General features: G+C 37.3%; 1 pseudogene; it reads left to right on the forward strand.

The window, feature by feature from the left end:
• LOC105756591 (nuclear distribution protein nudE-like 1 pseudogene) overlaps positions 1-13,012 on the forward strand; it is a 101,300-nt pseudogene that overhangs the window by 15,156 nt on the left and 73,132 nt on the right.

Genomic DNA, 13,012 nt, shown 5'->3' on the forward strand with positions numbered 1-13,012 from the left:
CCCGCGGACGGCCTTGGGAGACAGACGGGCTCTTCAAGGATGTCTGCCCCGCGGACGGCCTTGGGAGACAGACGGGCTCTTCAAGGATGTCTGGCCCGCGGACGGCCTTGGGAGACAGATGGGCTTTTCAAGGATGTCTGCCCCACGGACGGCTTTCTCTGGAGCAATAGATGCACGTGTTTACTGTCCATTAAAGAAAAGAGGGGAGGGGGTTCCTTAAGCTCAGGATTTCTCCCCTGCAACCCAAGCCAATGTGTGTGGAAGTGTCATCTTGCTCTGTTAGTATTGTCTTTTAGGAACTGGGCTCAGGAAACTATCATCAGAAAATGCTGATACTCTGGCCACTGTTATTTTGCTATGAGGAATAAAGTCCTTTGTTTTTGAAAATGAAACAAAACAAAAACCTCACTTAATTGGAAGTAGATCCAGCTTCTGTAGTGACTAATGCTTATTACTATTTTGGGGACCTCTTAAAGGAAAGGAAACCCTGGTGGTGTAGTGGTTAAGAGCTATGGCTGCTAACCAAAAGGTTGGCAGTTCAAACCCACCAGGTGTTTCTTGGAAACGCTGTGGGGCAGTTCCACTCTGTCCTATAGGGTTGCTATAAGTTGGAATTGACTTGATGGCAACAGGGTTTTTTTTTTTTTTTTTTCCTTAAAGGAGAAGAATATAAAATTATTAACACAAAATTAAGTCCGGAGCTTGGAAAGGCCCTAGCAAGTGAGAGGCCTTGGAATCAAAATTCCGTTCATGGTAAATCCATCTTGATTATAATTTTCCATTTTTACAAATGGCTCGAAATGACTTTCACTCCCCAAACTCCATGTGTATACATCAAATAGTGCCTCATTTTTTATGATAGCTCTTAATTTTGGTAATGAAACAATTTTTGTTTTCTAGGAAAATTAAAAAGATAGAGTATCAGCACCAAGCCATAATCTCTCCAAAGCTCTAATGGCTTGCCTGGAGTCCTGGTGTTGCAGTGGTTAAGACTTCAGCTGCTAACCAAAAGGTTGGCAGTTCAAATCCACCAGTTCTCCTTGGAAACCCTATGGGAGGAGTTCTACCTTCTCCTATAGGGTCGTTATGAGTCCACATCCACTCGAAGGCAACAAGTTTGGTTTTTGGTTAGTGGATTGCTTGGATTTATGGACAGTCTGGGGATTATTTAGATTTTCCATCCACTGACTCTGTGACCTAAATGAGACCAAACTAATGTCTTCATCAAATTGATTTCTAAAAATCTATCCTGGTGACAAGAATGGTTAAGTTCCAGTAGAGTTGGGTTCAAACTCCTGAAAAATTGAATTCATGGGAATTGTACCATGACTGTTGGTGCTGTTTTAACTCGGGTATGTGCTGGCTCCATGATGTTTGAAATGAGAGGAAAAACACACTCTGCATTACACTCTGAAAGTAGCAAATTATCTTCTGGGAACAGCACTGAAAAGGAAAAAATAGCTTAACCTTTTTCTTGTGTAGAAAGAAGTCATGTCTTTTTATCACAGCAAAAGCTTGAAATAGTTAAAACCGTCAACAAGTTGCATTTGTGTAGCACTCACGGAAAAAACAATTACAGGTTAAACGTTACAGGCTGTTTACTTGAACTCATGAAATATGGAAATCAATAAACAATTATGAAAATTAAGATATTTCACCTACTTTTGAAATGTTACTTGATCGACTTGCGGATCGCCCTGGGGACTTGTCATTCTGAAAAATAAAATGAGAGAAATTGATTAAAAGTATGACAGATACTTGATGTCTCTGAGAAAAAAAGCACAGCACAGTCAAAACCATGAACGCTCTCTGTATTGTTTTCACTGTGAGACACGCTGATTGCTCACACAGAACGGCTCTTCTCTTAAACATTATATTTCTCTAGAATACATCGATTTCTTTTTTCAAAATGCTTCAATTGATATGTGAGTATTTATTAATATTCTAGTACTTATATCCAGGAAATGCTTCTTAAGCCAGAAAAAATGTGTACAATTAATTTACAGAGAAAATTAGACAATGAGAATACAGCTTATTATTTCCCCTTTATTTTGCTGCCAGGAAATTCTGAGTCACTTTTAGTTTGCAAGGGTGATAAATATTCCATCCCAAGTACATGATACGTGCATGTAACTCTTTTTTTCTAAAATGCACCTTATTGGTCTTTTTGTTATTTTACATAATTTTTAAAAATTATATTTTAACAATTTATAACTGTAGTTCTTGCCTCTTAAAATATTTCCAGTTTAGTAGGAAAGAAACATGAAAAAAGCTTAGAATATATAATTTTTAAAAAATCCTACACTTTTAGAGTGGAAAAGGACCTTAGAGAGTTGAACTCCCCGTTTTGAAGCCCAAAGCCATTCCATCCTCGGCGATCACAGCGTAATGGGGCACACCAGGTCCAGCCCTGAGAACTAGTCCAGTTATTCTTTCCACTATGCCAATCATCTGATAGTGAATCATTGATTGGTGAATCAGAATTTATGGGCATCACATGTGTCTTATGTGTAGGACGAGATCACAGTGTACCTCCTTTCTATAGGTGAAATATTGTTGGGAGAACTCATTCTGGAAAATCCGGAATGTTTGTGAAGGACCTAATTACATTGCTACCGAAATACTTGATAAGTATGAGGATTCTCTTTTCCTGGACATCTAGACTTGGCACCAAAGTGGACCTGGGTAAACAACTGCAGTGCTTCTTGACAGAGGTCATGTAGAGAACTAAGCTGTTATGGCAACCTGTGTGTTTGAAATGGCCCACGGTGACTGCTTGAGGCAGTTTGAGAACCACGGTGATGACAGGTTATGGCAAGCATGTTATTGTGGCAAAACGGTAGCTCCATTGACTGCAACCTGGCACTGCGTCCTGCACAGGCTTGCAGATACTCCAGTGAACCGTACTTCTTCCTTGACAGGCAACGTGCATCTCATCCAGTCACTGATGTCGCTGCAGAACATGTTATTACGAACTGAGAAGAGTCACAATGCTCCCGTGATCCAGCTGAAGATTAATGGACGTGCTGCTCACAGACATTTTTCTTTGATCAGCTTCCTTTGGTAAAGGAGAGAGACGCTTTTCTACAGACATCTCAACTTCTCTTCTACAGTCTAACAAACAAAGTCACTTCATCTTTCCTCCCAGTGGAAATTCATGATTGGGTAGAACAGAGTAAAAAAGCTGCATAATGTAATAGGCTTGGGGCGGGTTTTGTTGGAATGGTCATGTCATGTTTTCTTTATTTGTCTGGTTTTTGAGGATATGATAAGGAACTAGAATTGAGAGGTGCTGTCGCAGGAGCCAAGAAGCACTGCAGGAAATTTAATTGAGCCATCAGATTACTTCATCTTATCTCAAGCCAAAAGGAACTTGGTGTTTTTTTCAGGTAAAACAAGGAACGCCAGTTTCTCTCCACAACTGCAAATGGGTTCACCATAGACTATCTAGGTAGATAATTCCCAGACTCTTCCACAGCCTCTCCTACATTAATGGTGAGGAAAGGCCTGCTTGCTATATCTAATACTTAACCGAAGGAATCCATGGGCTCTATTGTCAACTAATACAAGGTCAGTCATTGAAAGAAATAAATTAACATAGGCAAAGGTTAAAATTTTTGCCATGACTAAGTTTTCTATTGCTTCCTTTCCAGAGCATGGAAAGGCAAGTGCATCAGTTAGTGAGTTAACGTGTGGAACAGAGCAGCGGATGATTTGCTGCGGGGCAGTGATGGAGAGTAAGAAGGTGACTTGTAGCAGGACCTGTGATGGTGTGATGGTGTCTAGCTCTGGCAGGAGTATATTGCTTGATATTCCTGGACTTCAGTTTTCTCACTGTAAAATGGAGGAAAGTAATACCCTGGGGATTGTTAGGATCCAACGAGTTATAAACAGAAACATTTTGTAGATTACGGGATTACAATATTTCCACTATTATTCGTAGGTGTAGGAAACACCAAAAAAATTTCTCAAAAATCATGATGATCATCACAGGTTACTAGACTCAAAATTTTAACATAAACCTCTTAATTTCTCTATCCTGAAATTATGCCTCTATTGTGAATTAGATTCTGGCATATAACATCTAAGAATGAAAAAAACAAAATTGTCTCTACCCACAGGGATTTAAGGAAGTTTGGCCTGCTTTTGAAGCAAAGAACCAGAATTGCTTTTCTGTCCTGGAAAACTTCCAAAGCAATCTGTTCAGTTTGATACTAATTAATTGGATGGCTTGTCCCATTACTATTGCAATGTCATATTCTTCTTTGTACATTAGTCAACTACTGTTGTCATGCCTCATTACAATCAGCTTATATTTTTTCCACCTTAGATTAAATAGACACTGTCTCCAGAATGTAACATAACTTTTTGGTACCAAAATTATTGTGACTTTGTAGATCAATAAAACTTAGAACCAACAAGAGTTGATAACAAGTCTTTATGAAAAGTATGAAATCATCAAGCAGTAAGGTCGAATCTTAGCGGATTGTTCACAGGGGAAGAAAACTGTAGTTTCATAAGTCTTTTAATATGATCAGAAAGTTTCAAATTTGTGGTTTGATATGAATGTATCTGATCTTGTTAGATTTGTTTTGTGATTTTTATTACTATTTTTTTTCAAATGTGATCTTACTAAACCTGGTTATATTTTTATTACCGGAAGAAAAATATGGTTACCAAATAAGAAAATCATTACTGAATTCTGTTTTAACATATTTTTAATGTTATACTCTAAGGAAAGAGACATTGTTCTTTTAAAAGGGAATTGTCTGTGTTAGAGAATACACAATTTTGTTGAGATATCTATGTGTCTACATGAAAATTCTTTGTAGGGTAGTAAGGAAGTTCGAAGGAGAAAGAAAAAACTAATCCTGGGTAAAGAAACCAGTATAAGAAAGTCTCATACAGACCACTGATCTGACGTTATTCTGTAATTTTTCCTTCGTTTTATGTCTATGCTATAAGGAAAGACTATTTGGAAAGGAGGCGATTTGGAAGGTCACCTAAGAGTTGTAAGTAGAAGATGAAACTATTTTGCTAGGGCAATTAAAAATTGGAATAGAAGAAAGGTTTTTTAATGCAATGTGGTTAATAAAAGATAAGTAAGGATACAGAGGAATTGATAATGTAATAAAAATTTGATTTAAATAGATATATAAAAAATCATGTACCCATTAAATGCAAAATGCACTTTTTAATATCCATGAAACGTTTAAAAAATTATTTGGTCTCAAATAATACCTTAACAAAAATTTTCAAGTAGAGATTATACAGGGCACATCCTCTGTTATTAAGCCAATAAAATTAGAAATAAAACTTTGAAAGGTGACTAAAAAATCTTAATCACCTGGAAATAAACACATATTTACATAATGTTTAGTCCAAAAAATGAAAGCTCTCTAGAAAACTAAATCCAGAAAATATCACACTGAAACCTATCAAAACACAGCAAAGTCTTTACCCAGACCAAAATTATAGCTATAATTATTAAAGAACATGATAGCAAAACAAAATAAAAGAATGTAGTAAAAAGAAAATAATAGAATATAAAAGCTATGACTTCCATGCAACATGGCGCTACAGTCAGAAGCACCACACCATCCCTCCATAGCAAAGATCCAAAAAACTAAGTCAAACAGAGTCACACATCAATCCTGAAACCCTAAGCAACAAACGAAGAGATAAAAAACTCAGCCAAGCACTGAATGGAATAAGAAACTGACCAAAAACAGAGTGCAAGGAGGCATACATGAAGAGGTCCCCTATCAGCTACCACAGCACGGATCCACCATCTGGGACTCCAATCGGAGATCAGCGAACACGGGGTATGAGAAAGCAGCTTCACAGAGCTTCCAGCAGGAGACAGAACAACCAGTAACCAACAAGATACGCTTTCCCACCCCCACCCTTCTTCACCTCCACTCAGCTTCCTCTGCTTCCTGCGGCCACAGTCTCTTGGCTGGGAAGTACAAGCTTCATCCCAGTGTCACTTGGATTCCACCCACCTGCACTGGCCCGCACCCTGAGTGCTGTTTGTTGGCTGCTGGTGTTGCTTTTCTCCACTTCATTACATTTCTTCCTTACCTCTCACCACCTCCCCCTCCTTTCTCTCAAATACCTTGCTCCGTGTGCCATCTTTGCCTCTTCCTGAAAGGCTTCAAAACACCGCTTAACTGTGAAACTGCTTCCCGGCCTGTGCCGCCATGCTGGTGGGACACCTGGGGCTTTTTTTGTTTGTTTGTTTGCTCTGATTTGTTCTGTTTTGATTTGTTTGTTTGTTTATTTTCTTTTTCTTTTCTCAGCCTGAGAGCCCCTTCTAGCTGGGCAGTACCGTGCAGCCTAGGAGCTATTCCCTTACTCTGCACAGACACACAGGGACATCCCTGGGGGCATTTCTTTTTTCTTGTTTTTTTGGTTTCATTTTTGTTTTCGTTTTTGGTTGCTTTTTTTTGTTTGTTTGTTTCTTTGTTTTGTTTTCTTCCCTCTCTTTTCCTTTTAGTCTTTCTTCATTTCTGGTTTCTCATTTATTTATTTTTTCTTTAACCCTTTTTCTTTTTTTTCTTTTCTGTTTTTCTCCATTTCTCAGTCTCTCATTTCTCCACTCCAATAGCAAGTTCCCTTAGCACTTTTTTTTGTTTGTGCGTATGTTTTTGGTTCCTGTTCCTCTCTCGTCTCTCTCCTCTTTCCATACTTATCTTAGCTCTGCACATCACAATCTCCCCCTTCCTTCATGCCTACCTGTACCATGCACTCACCATCACACTCCCAAGCAGCACAGGCACAGCCTACCAGAACCTGCCCTGCATTGATTCCAAGTCTTCTCTGTTGGCCCAGGTATGTGCCACAAACAACCCATCCCACAACACCCCTTCAGCTGGACCTGCCCTGCTGTACCATACCTGAGTGACTGACCCTGTCCATTGGAGAAGGAGGTGAAAAGTATCGTGCCCACAGACGAGCAAAAAAACAAAGAACGCACAGCCCACCTGCTCAGACATAACCAAATAAAACAAAAAAGGATGAAACAAACAAATCTACAATCAATAAACAAGGAAAATAACTACTGAATGCACCAAAGACAGCAGACAATATCAAAACATACACAAAAACAGGACAGGATGGTTCCAGAAGTCTTCTGAAATAAAACACAAGATGACTTTCCAGTAGAAGAAAAGTCACTAGAACTAACTGATAGGGAATTCAAATTTCTAATATTCAGAATTATCCAAGAGTTGAAGCAAAACACAGACAAAAATGAGGAAAAAAGAGAAAAAATTCATGGAAAATATAGATAAAAAAATGGAAGAATTCAAGAAAATAATATGAGAATAAAATGCTAAAATAAATTCACAACTAGAAATCATACAAAAACAATTAGAAACCCAAAAAATATACAACAAGATTTCAGAAATGGACAGTGTCATAGAAGGGCTGAGGAACAGGCTTGAAACAATGGAAGATAGCATCAGAGAAATTGAAGACAAACACTTGGATACAACTCCGAGGAAAAATCAGAAAAACAGAATGAAGAAAAATGAAGAAACCCTGAGAATTATGTGGGATACAATCAAAAGCAAAAATCCACAAGTGATCGGAGTTCCAGAAAAGGGGGGAAAACAAAACACAGAGAAGATCATTGAAGAATTGTCAACAGAAAACTTCCCAATGTCATGAAAGATGAAAAGCTGACCATCCAAGAAGCTCAAAGAACCCCATATAGGATAGACCCCAAAAGAAAATCACCAAGGCATATCATAATGACACTTGCTAAAATAAAAGACAAAGAATCCTGAGAGCAGCTCGAGAAAAACAAAAAGTCACATACAGAGGAGAAACAATAAGACTAAACTCGGATTATTCGGCAGAAACCATGCAGGCAAGAAGGCAATGGGATGACATATATAAAACCTTGAAAGAAAAAAATTGCCAGCCAAGAATAATACATCCTGCAAAACTCTCGTTCAAATATGATGGTGAAATTAGGTCATTTCCAGATAAACAGAAATTAAGGGACTATGTAAAAACCAAACCAAACTTACAAGACTTATTAAAGGGAGTCCTTCAATCTGAGAACAAACCACATTAGACCACAGGCTGAATCTAGGACACAGGATTGCACTAGCCAGACAGCAACTCTTAAGGACTATGCAAAACCAAAAGAATTACAACAGGGAACCAGAGAGGTTAATGTGTAAATGAGAACAGCATCAGAACAATAAAAGAGGAAATAAATAATGTAGGTATAGAACCTTCTAATGGAGAGGAAGGCAAGGCAATACCAAGTAATAATAGACTGTTTCAAACCTAGGATGATAAGGATAAATTTCAAAGTAACCACAAAGAAAGTTAACAAGCCTACTCATCAAAATAAAGAAGAAAAACATAAAATCTCAGTAAAAACAAAACTACAAAAACAAAAGAAATGAAAACAAAACTCCACAAACAAAAGGAATTCAGCACAGGAGAGTAAGAGGAACAAAGACAATGCCACCACCACAAAAAAAGCACTACAAAATGACAGCAATAAACTCACACCTATCAATAATTACGTTGAATGTAAATGGCATAAATGCACCCATAAAAAGATGGAGAGTGATAGAATGGATAAAAAAAACAGGATCCAACAATATGCTGTCTACAAGAGACACACCACAGAAACAAAAACATAAATTTATTAAAAATCAAAGGATGGAAAAAATATATCAAGCAAACAGCTAGCGAAAAAGAGCAGGAGTGGCAATACTAATTTCAGATAAAACAGACTTTAAAACAAAATCCACCATAAAAGACAAAAAAGGACACTACATAATGATTAAGGGGACAATCAATCATGAAGACCTAACCCTAATAAACATCTACGCACTCAATGATAGGGCTCCAAAATACATAAAGCAAAAGCAAACTCTAAAAGCACTGAAAATAGAAACTGACAGTTCCACAATAATAGTAGGAGACTTCAACACACCACTCATGGTAAAGGACAGAACACCTAGAAAGAAACTCAATAAAGATACAGAAGACCTAAAGGGCACAATCAGCCAACTTGACCTCATAGACATATACAGACCACTACACCCAACAGCTGCAAAGTAAACATTCTTCTCCAATGCACATGGAATGTTGTCCAGAATATACCACATCTTAGGCCACAGAGCAATCCTCAACAAGATCCAAATTTTGAGATAATACAAAGTATCTTCTCTGACCACAATGACATCGAGGTAGAAATTAACAACAGGAAGACCAAGGGGGAAAAATAATCAATTACATGGAAACTGAATAACACTCTATTTACACATCACTGGGAAATAGAAGAAATTACAGATGGAATAAAAAAATTCCTAGAATCAAATGAGAATGAAAACACATCATACCCAAACCTTTGGGACACAGCAAAGGCAGTCCTCAGAGGACAATTTATAGCACTGATGCACACATCAAAAAGGAAGAAAGGGACAAAATCAAAACTTTAACTACAGAACTTGAACAAATAGAAAAAGAACAGCAAAAAAAGCCCACAGCCACAGAAGAAAGGAAATAATAAAGATCAGAGCAGAAATATATGAAATAGAGAATAGAAAAACAATAGAACCAATCGACAAAACCAAAACCTGGTTCTTTGAAAGGATCAACAAAATCAACAAACCACTGGCCAGACTGACTAAAGAAAAATAGGAGAGGACGCAAATAACCCAAATAAGAAATGAAATGTACGACATTACAGCAGACCCAATTGAAATAAAAAGGATCATAACAGAGTATTATGAAAAACTATACTCCAACAAATTTGAAAACCTACAGGAAATGGGTAAATTTCTAGAAACACATTACCTACCCAAACTACCACAAAGTGATGTTGAATATTTGAACAGACCCATAACAAGAGAAGAGATTGAAAAGGTAATAAAAAAAACTCCCAACCAAAAAAAGGCCCTGGCCCAGACAGCTTCACTGGAGAATTCTACCAAACATTCAGAGAAGATTTTATACCAGTACTACTCAAACTATTTCTGAACATAGAAAAGGAAGGGATACTTCTGAATTCATTTTATGAAGCCAGCATAACACTGATACAAAAACCAGGCAAAGACAACACAAAAAAAGAAAATTACAGACCAATATCTCTCATGAATATAGATGCAAAAATTCCCAACAAAATTTTAGCCAATAGAATTCAGCATCATATCAACAAAATAATACACCACGACCAAGTAGGATTCATACCATGTATGCAAGGGTGGTCCAACGTTAGAAAATCAATGTAATCCATCACATAAATAAAAGGAAAGAAAAGAATCACATAATCATCTCAATTGATGCAGAAAAGGCATTCAACAAAGTCCACACCTATTCCTGATAACACTCTCAATAAAATAGATATAGAAGGGAAATTTCTCTATGCAAAATCAACAGCCAACATCATTCTTAATGGAGAGAGGCTGAAAACATCCCCCTTGAAAACAGGAACAAAACAAGAATGCCCTTTATCTCCACTCCTATTTAACATTGTACTGGAAGTCTTAGCTTGAGCAATAAGGCAAGAAAAAGAAATAAAGGGCATCCAAATTGGTAATGAAGAACTTAAACTGTCCCTGTTTGCAGATGATGTGATACTATACATAGAAAACTCTAAAGACTCCATGAGAAAACTACTGTAACTAATAGAAAGATTCAGCAGATTAGCAGGATACAAGACACACATACAAAAATCAGATGGATTCCTAAACACCAATAAAGAGAACGATGAAAAGGAAATCAGGAAAGCAATACCATTTATAATAGCCCCTAAAAACATAAAATAATTAGGAATAAATCTAACCAGGGATGTAAAAGACCTATCCAAAGAAAACTACAAAACACTAAGAAACCCAAACGGATCTACATAAATGGAAAAACATACCATGCTCATGGATAGGTAGACTCAACATTGTGAAAATGACAATTCTACCCAAAGCAATTTACAAATACAATGCAATCCCGATCCAAATACCACAACATTCTTTAAAGAGATGGAAAAAACTAATCATTAACTTTATATGGAAAGGGAAGAAGCCCCGGATAAGTAAAGCACTACTGAAGAAAAAGAATAAAGTAGGAGGACTCACACTACCTGCCCTCAGAACCTACTATACAGCTATGGTAGTCAAAACAGCCTGGTACTGGTACAATGACAAATACGTTGACCAATGGAACAGAATTGAGAACCCAGATGTAAATCCATCACCTACAATCACCTGATCTTTGACAAGGTCCCAAAGTCCATCAAATGGGGAAAAGACACTCTTTTTAATAAATGGTGCTAGAAAAACCGGATGTGCAACTGCAAAAAAATGAAACAGGACCCATACCTCACACCATATACAAAAACTAGTTCAAAATGGATCAAAGACCTAAACATAAAGCCTAAAACTATAAAGTTCATAGAAGAAAAAATAGGATCAATGCTAGAAGCCCTAATGCATAGTATTAACAGGATACAAACCATAACCAACAACACACAAACCCCAGAAGATAAGCTAGATTACTGAGATCTTCTAAAAATTAAAAACTTATGCTCATCAAAAGACTTCACCAAAAGATTAAAAAGAGAACCTACAGACTGGGAAAAAAATTTTGGACATTACAAGTCAGTCAAAAGTCCAATCTCTAAAATCTACAAGAAAATCTAACACCTCTACAACAAAAAGACAAATAATCCAATTAAAAAATGGGCAAAGGAAATGAACAGACACTTCACCAAAGAAGACATTCAAGCGGCCAACAGACACATAAGGAAATACTCGTGTTCACTAGCCATTAGAGAAATGCAAATTAAAACCACAATCAAGTAGATACAAGAGGCCAAAGTGGCAGCTTCTTTCCAGAGGTGAGATGGGAAGGCAGAGAGGGTTAGGAGCTGGTTGAATGGACATGGGGAATCAGGGGCAGAAAGGAGGCGTGTGCTGTCGCAGAATGGGGTGAGCAGTTAGGGTCACATAACAATGTATATACAAAATTTTGTATGGGAGACTAACTTGAAATGTAAACTTCACTTAACTACAACAATTAAAAAAAAAAAGAGAGAGAGAGAGAAGACTGCAGCCAGGAGAGTGTGTTGAATGGCTGAGCACCGTGTGAGCATGCGGCATCTCAATGGAGAGGGAAAACTGTCAGCAGGATCCCAGACTGATGACCAAATGTTATCCCCAGTTTGGGGCCAAACCCTTAAACAATGAGTATAAAATTAGATACCATACTGGGGAGAGAGATTGAGCAGGGAAAATCCTGAACGGACTCTGTTTTAGCCTAAGATGATAGAGTTTAGCCAAAATTAGCTAAGACTATATTTGCTATTCTTAGGTAAAGTGGGAACTTAAAAGAGAAATTATTAGAATAAAAATGAAATAATTACTTTGTAAAAAAAGAAAATCATAATGACATACCATCTCACCCCAGCATTACTGGTACAAATCAAAAAAACTAGAAATAACAAATGTTGGAGAAGCTGTGGGGAGATCAGAACTCTTACGCACTGCTGGTGGGAATGCAAAATGATACAACCATTTTGGAAAATGATATGATGCTTCCTTAGAAAGCTAGAAATAGAAATACCATACGATCCAGCAATCCCACTCCTAGGAATACATCCTAGAGAAATAAGAGCCCTCACACGAATAGACATATGCACACCCATATTCATTGCAGCACTGTTCACAATAGTAAAAATATGGAAACAACATAGATTCCCATCAACAGATGAATGGATAAACGAACTATGGTACATACACACAATGGAGTATTATGCAACAATAAAGAACAATGATGAATCTGTGAAGCATCTCATAACACGGACGAAACTGGAGGACATTATGCTGAGTGAAATAAGTCAATCACAAAAGGACAAATACCGTATGAGACCTCTACTGTAAAAAACTCATGAAAAAGTTTACATACAAAAAGAATCAATCTTTGTTGGTTATGAGGGATGAGGGGGGAAACTAAATAGACAATAGATAAGTGGTAACTTTTGTGA

The sequence above is a fragment of the Trichechus manatus genome, unplaced genomic scaffold (genome assembly GCF_000243295.1).
Source record: "Trichechus manatus latirostris isolate Lorelei unplaced genomic scaffold, TriManLat1.0 scaffold00089, whole genome shotgun sequence".
Classification (NCBI taxonomy): domain Eukaryota; kingdom Metazoa; phylum Chordata; class Mammalia; order Sirenia; family Trichechidae; genus Trichechus; species Trichechus manatus.